The sequence below is a fragment of the Camelus bactrianus genome, chromosome 21 (assembly GCF_048773025.1).
Source record: "Camelus bactrianus isolate YW-2024 breed Bactrian camel chromosome 21, ASM4877302v1, whole genome shotgun sequence".
NCBI classification, from domain to species: Eukaryota; Metazoa; Chordata; class Mammalia; order Artiodactyla; family Camelidae; genus Camelus; species Camelus bactrianus.
Genome location: NC_133559.1, coordinates 11722369 through 11729693, shown reverse-complemented (window position 1 = coordinate 11729693; position 7325 = coordinate 11722369).

The following is a 7325-nucleotide window of genomic DNA, read 5'->3' as shown; positions in this document are numbered from 1 at the left end:
ACCAAGTTCTGTTTTAGGTGTCAAACTTTAAGATGATTACAGATGAATTAGGATATGTTCATAGAAAGTGATTTCGGTGGTGAAGGGACTTAAAACTATTTCATATAGAAACTTCTAAAAGAATCAATGTCAAGCCCAGAGAATCAGAGACTTAGGCAAGACAAAATTATGGTCTTTAGATATTTGAAGATTACCGTATGGATGACCTCAAGGGAGAAAATTAGACCCAGTGGATGATAGCCAAAGAAGACAGGTTACAATTGAACGTGCCCTTCAGGGATTTGAGGAGGGGATGGTGTATGGTGGAAGGGACACTAGTTTTGGAGTCAGGCAGACTTTGACTTCAGCCTCTCCTGTGATGTTGGCAAAGTTTTCTCTCTTGGTCTCAGTTTTGTCGTCTCAAAAGTGGTGATAATACCTACCCTACGAAATTTTTAGAAGTAAATGAGACAAGATCTGTAAAGCAGTTTCAGTACCTCACATTATGTGAGCTGTCCGTCCCTCCTCCCCACCCCGTCACTCAGACTGGATATTCTAGGCCAGGAGTTGGCAAACTTCCTGTAAATGGCCAGAGAGTAATTTTTGTGACAAAGATATTTTTAACAAGAAAGTTTGGTAAGAAATGTACATGACCCAATTTTTATATCAGAGTAAATCCAGATTACACCCAGATGCTTTGAAGAGGGGATGTGTAAAAGCGATTGATTCCTCTGGCAAACGCAGCCGTTGTTTATAAACGTTGGAAGCCGCCTAACATGACGGTGCTATTCCTTCATGTTACCTCCACTCAGATACTGTTCTGTTACCCACTAGTTGCCGTCTCCACACATTCATCTATCCTGAGATTCACAAAGGGGCCAAATCTCTGCAATATTCCTTGGACATGTCTGCCCCCTTTTAACTTCAATGATAACTTATTTTGCATAAATTTTTTCAAGTCGGGTGGGTGAGCTTGGCTCATGGTGTCGACTCAGCAAGCTCAAAGTTGCCTCCAGAGAATAAATTATTTTTAGACTTTGCGGGCCATGCAATCTCCACACAACTTTGCAATTGTAGCAAGGATGCATCCATAGAATGAATGAGCATGGCTGTGTTCCAGGAAAACTTTATTTATGGACAGTGAAATGTAAGTTTAATAATTTTCACATGTCATGAGACAAGTAACTTTTGATCTTTTTCAATCGTTTCAAAATGTAAAATCCATTCTTGGATCTTAAGCTGCACAAAAACAGATGATGGGCTGGCAACTGGTATATATACATATATATTTAATACAAAAGAATATTTAAATTCTTGTCCTTAGAAAGCCTATGCATGATTTGGAAATGAGACTGAACCAAACAATGGCCAAAGAAGAATTATCCACTCTATGCATTCTCTTTTGTCTGGTTACTCAGAAATGTATCATCATTGTTCTTGCTTATCACCTCACATTATTTTTATCCATGTATTCACCATAGTCTCCTTTCCCTTCCACATAAATTTGAGGTCCTCCTTTCATATACTGATAGGGCAATTGGTATTTTATTCTTAACTGAAGTTAAAAGAAAGCAGCTAACCTCATTCGGCTTTGAATGCAGACTTCAAAAAGATTCCTTTAGTCCAGGTCTGTAAACATCCCTGGAGAGAAAGAACCTCAAGACAGTGGGAACAGCTGGACAAGAATAAGGGCTAAATCATGGAGCCTGCAGGAGAGAAAGGAGTGAATGGAAAACCAGAATGTCAATGAGAAGTCATGGGGGAGGAGGGTGTAACTGGTGGGGAGGCTCACCCCTACTATTTGAGAACAACACTTAAATCTAGTTTCTAAAGTTTAAAACAAATTTCTTAAATGTATGGATTTATTTTTTATTTTTTAACGGAGGCACTGGGGATTGAATCCAAGACCTCATGCCTGCTAAGCATGTGTTTTACCACTGAGCTATACCCTCCCCCCTAAATCCAGTTTCTGTTTCTAGTTGATTCTTAAACTATGTGGAAATAATGAGACAGTCATTTCAGTAATAAATTATATTTATAGCTCCTTGACTGATGTCACCAACTTCCTTGAGGGTGGGGAGCTTGTCAATGTACGTGCCCAGCGTCTGACATGTTGTGCTGATCAATAAATGGTGAATGAGTAAGTATCATGTAACCAGATCTGAATGAGATAAGTCAAGATAACTGTGGAGCTGCTCTGTTGGCTGTCACCAGCTTGTTTTTTGGTGTGCAAGATAAACGGAAATAAGCAGAAGGGAGTTGGGGGACAGACAACCCCAGGCCCTGCATTTTTAAACGCTGGCACCACAAGCATTTTGTTCTTGATGTGTGGGCAGTGGAGACAGTGGAGACAGTGGAGCAGGGTACAGGGTGGAGAAGAGAATGCATTGGCCTCATTTGCTTGTCTCTGGTGTGCCGAGTCCTTCTCAGGGTCTAGGCTCCTGGGTTCAGCGCTCTTCTCAACTCTGAGTCCAGCTCAAGGTTTCACGTGTTGAGGTGGCCAATAAAGAGCACATTGAAACCTTCCTCAGGAAGACATCAACCTGTACAGAGAAGGCTGAGAATGAGGTGCCTTTATCCTGCCCTGGAAGGAGCCTGGCAAGGATGCCCAAGGGATGCAAGGACCACTTTAAGGCCCCAGGCCTCTCTCTCTTGCACTCTTTTCCACCAATGTTTTGACAATACTCATAAGAGGCTTGTGACCTCTAATTCTGTTTGCACACAGAACACCTGAAGTCTACCTTGTAGGGAAAGAAAACCACATCTTTTCCCCACTACCCCCCTGGGTGCTTCTGTGGGGCCTTGTACCTTAGACTGATGAAAGACAGATCAACAAGAGATGAAGAAACACTTTATTAACATGTGTCATGCAGACCCAGGGGAGTGCTACGATGAGTAACTCACAGGAGTGGCTAGAACCTGGCATATATAGCATCATAACAGAGGAATAATACATTTTTAGAGGAGTGATGAGACAAGCAAAAATGACTTTGAGTTTCTAGGGTGGCAAAATGTAGGAAAGTTATATGGGGAAAACTAATGGAAGATAAGGTTACTTAGGTTTGTTATGTAGATTTCCTCTGGGGCCACCTCTTGGCTAAAGGTCTAGGGTTGTCTCTGGTGATTAATTTCTGTCTTTCCTGGTAGAGAAGGTGGGTGGGTAGGTCGGGGAGACACCTTGACAAGTTTATGTTCTGCTTTTAAGCAAATAGGGGAATGACAGAGAGCTTTTCTTGTATTCACTTCTCACTGCCTTCAGCTCTAAATAATCAACAAGTCAAGGTGGCATATTTTGGGGTGGCATATCCTGCTACCTTTCAGTGTCTTTTTTTTTTTTTTTTTGGAGGGGAGTAATCCACGAGACACAGGATGAAATCCTTAAAGATATTCAGACCAAAAAAGAATGTCATTTTTGGGTTAAAAAAAAGAAAAAGAAAAAAGGTGTGAAAAAGATGTTAGAGCTTGAGATAAGCAGATTTAGGTAAAAAACAGCCTTATATTTTCCTTCACGGAGTTACACATTTAGGAACTACGGAAGAACCCATGTATCTGGGATTGTTTCCAAGGAAGCAGTAATCTGGTTGGAGGGCAGGAGTGGACGCTGTATTTGCACAGTGCTTTATATAAAAATAGTCAACCTGGAGTTCTCATTAGTGCCAGGCATTGTTCCAAACACTTTAAAAGCACTAACTCATTTAATCCTCACACCTAAAAGGAAACTACTGTTATTATCCCCATTTCAAACGAGGAATTGAGGCAGGAAGCAGTTAAGTGCCTTGCCCAAGGTCACATAGGAGTGACTAGCCAGAATGCCAACCCAGACGGACCAGCTCCAAAGCCTGGGTTCTAAAGACTCCCTGTTCTGCCTCTACCAAGGGTACAGAAGCATAATTATCTATATAGAAATGAGCTATTGGAAAGCTCCCCTAAACTGACCCAATACTGTAACTCTGTACACAACTCCAGAGGCTTTAGGATAGTCACAAATAACAGAGCCATGCTGAAAGGCATTGCAGACCAGAGCACAAATTGGCCTGAGGCCCAGGGTACCACGCTCATGAAATTCAATGTGAGTTGCCAGGAGGATGCAACCTGGGGCTCTTGCCTGGGGCTCCCCATGGTGCCTGCAGAATCCTGGGCAAGAAATCCTTTCTGGAAACATCTGAGATTTGTCTCAAGAAAGCATTTCTTATGGATGCAGGGGAAATTTCCCTATTCACTGAAAACAATTTTAATCCTGCGATAGGGCCATATGATGTCACTTTCAGGTCTTGTGCATTTAAAGAGAGGAGGAAAACAAGAAAAGAAGAAATAAAAGGAAAATATGATGAGAAGAAAGAAGCTGGCTGGTGGGGGAAGCAGGTGCTTAGAACTTAGAACAGAGTCTAAGTTCCAGGGGGTCTATGGGTTGCCCTCTGCTATAATCTGAATGTGTTCCACCCAAGTTCACAGGCTGAAGGCCTAACCCACCACAGGTGTTAGTATTAGGAGGTGGGGCCTTTAGCAGATGCTTAGGTCATGAGGGTGGAGCCCTCAAGGTGGGATTAGTGCTCTTACGAAAGAGGCTCCACAGAGCTCCCTGGCCCCTTCCACCAAGGAAAGGTCTGTGATCTGGAAAAAAGCCCTTGCTCAACCATGCTGGTACCCTGACCGCAGACTTCCAGCCTCTACAACTCTAAAAAATAAATCTCTTGTTGTTCATAAGCTACCCAGTCTATAGAAATTTGTTATAGCAGCCTAAAGGGACTGAGGTACCGCTTAATATTTTAAAGAATCTCAGTGGGCAAAAAGACTAAACAGCAGGTGTACTTGTGAAATGAGGTTGGTAAGAGGGTGAAGCCCAATGTCTGCTGTGACAAGGGCCAGTTCCTTACCTTTCTCCTGTGTGGAACTTAGTGACAAGGGAATAACCCAGCAGGAACCTGGGGAGCCTTCCTGGGACAGACCCCTCCCCTATAACCTCTGTTATAGGTCCTCTCTGACAATAGTATCTCATGTATATTTCCTGAGTTTTTCAGTTGCTAAAAACCACCACCAAAGGGAATAAGTCAATTACTTGATGATCAAGAGCAAGTAGCCCTCAGACCTTCTGGCACCTAGGGGTTGATAGTGTTGACCGCCCTGTCACCTCAGCATCAGCCAATCAGAGAACTGTGCACAAGCTGATCATGTACCCTGTGATGTCCCTCACCCCCTTACCTGGCTTTTAAATATGCTTCGCTGAAACCCTTTGGAAAGTTTGGGGTTTTCTTGTGCGTGAGCCACCCCATCCTCCTTGCTCAGACCCACAGTAAGACTTTCTCTGCTCCAAACTCCAGTGTTTCAGTTTGTTTGGTCTCATGGTGTGTTGGGCACACAAACTTGCCTTTGTTAACTGTTCTCTTAAATTGAATATTGGCTCTCCAAAAATACCACTAAAATAACCTGCTGGTGAGTCAAAACTGAGTTTCTTGCTTATTGTAGTAAGAGAGAACGACGTTGATAAAGTCTTAGTAGAGCCTCAGAAAAGAGAGGGCAAAGAGAGAGTTTTGATGAAAATTCTAGAGTCTGGTTTAAGGGGGGAAGTCTTTCAATGTGGGGAGAGGCAGGGGGTGCCGATAGAGATTAGGCATACTCTGTGGCAAAATAATTTAGGATTGCTGGGAAACTTGCTAGGAAAGGGTTTCCTAGCTACTCTTGGTTGATGAGCCATTTTACTCTAATGACAGTTAGTTGGGATGTCAAGTTCCTGGGCAAGAGTTTCCTGGGTTAGTAAGGTCTTGTTAATATGCAGACCTTCACATAGTAAAATCAGGTTAATGTAAACAGTAAACTGTGTGGGTGTGGACTATTTTAGTACTCATTTAACTCAGGAAGTTAGGAGCATGGCACGTGCTATAGTCAATAGGAAAAGGATTAAAATACAGGTTTTTTTTCACTAGGGAAGAAGGAGCAGGAAATTTAAGAGGTAAGGAAAAGGGCAAATGTACAATAGTCCTAAAGAAAAGATACTTTTCCTGCAACTAGATATACCACCACCAGGTGGAGCTAGACCCTCCGGCATGATGATGCTTCTGAAGATGATACTATGTTACAAACATGATTTCCTGGAGATGGAGTTTAAGTATGAAGAATTAAAAATAGTTAACTCCTACTATATTGGCAAAATTTAAAAAGCTCGTGTAGGGAAGGAAAAATAATTTTACTTCTACTCTTCCAAGTTCTTGGTTGAAGACCCCCAAACCCCACGCACCACCTGCCCCCAATGTTAAAAAGATTAACAAGAAAAAAAACCCCGGAAGTTTAATAGAAGGTATACCTCCAGTACACATGGGAGATATCCAGGAAAACTGAATAACTGGCCCAAATGGCTGAAGGTCTCACCTTAAATACCATCTTTAGCTAAAGACATAAAATTTTGGAGGGTGGGAATGAGAGAGAGCTTCCAATTTCAGGCAAAGCACAGTAAACCAGGGTAAGGTTGTTAAGCAGATTTAAGTTCAGGCTTTTCCCACTGGTAAGAAGTTCTAGAGATTTGATCATCCTTCTCTTCCTAGTACAGGGAGGGAGATACCCTTGCAGATGGAGATTTCCCTTATACATGTAAATTTCTCTTACAAAGAGTAACTTCTTTGTTTTTAGAGCTTTTCCTGTGTCTGCTGTTTGTTTGTTTTTTTAAAGTAATCAGCTTAAGATAATCCTATGTCAATGTAGGGAAGCAGAATTTGCCACCCTAAAATATGTCTCATTTGTATATTAACTGTTTTAAGTTGGTTTTTTCATGAGAAACAGCAGACCCGGAAAGGGCTCTGAAAACCAAGTAGGAGTTGCCCTTTTGTAAGAAACATTTACATTTGTAAGGGAAATCTCCATTTTTAAGGGTTTACCTCCTTCTCTGTACGGGGAAGAGGAAGATGACCAAATCACTAGAAACTCTAATCAATGGAGAAAATAAAGACCTAAATCTGCATCCCAATCACCCTTGTTTGCTGTGACTTTTCTTAGCAACTTTTCATATCTATCCCCAGCCTCAACATCCTCTTTTGTCTTTAGCTGAGGATGGTATTTAAGATGAGGGTTGTGGCCATTTTGGTGAGTTGCTCAGTTTTCCTGGGTCTCTTCCTTGTATACATGTCATTAATTAAATTTTGTTTGATTTTCTCCTGTTTATCTGGTTCATGTCAATTTAATTGTTAGACCAATCAGAAGAACCTACAAAAGTAGAGGGAAATTTCTTCCTCCCCAGTACCAAAAAGGCATATTTTGGGGTGGCATATTCTACTCCCCTTCACTTGATAATACTCTTGGCAAGGCTGTGGGGGAATCACTCATATGTTGTTGGTGTGAATACAAAAAAGTATAACTGA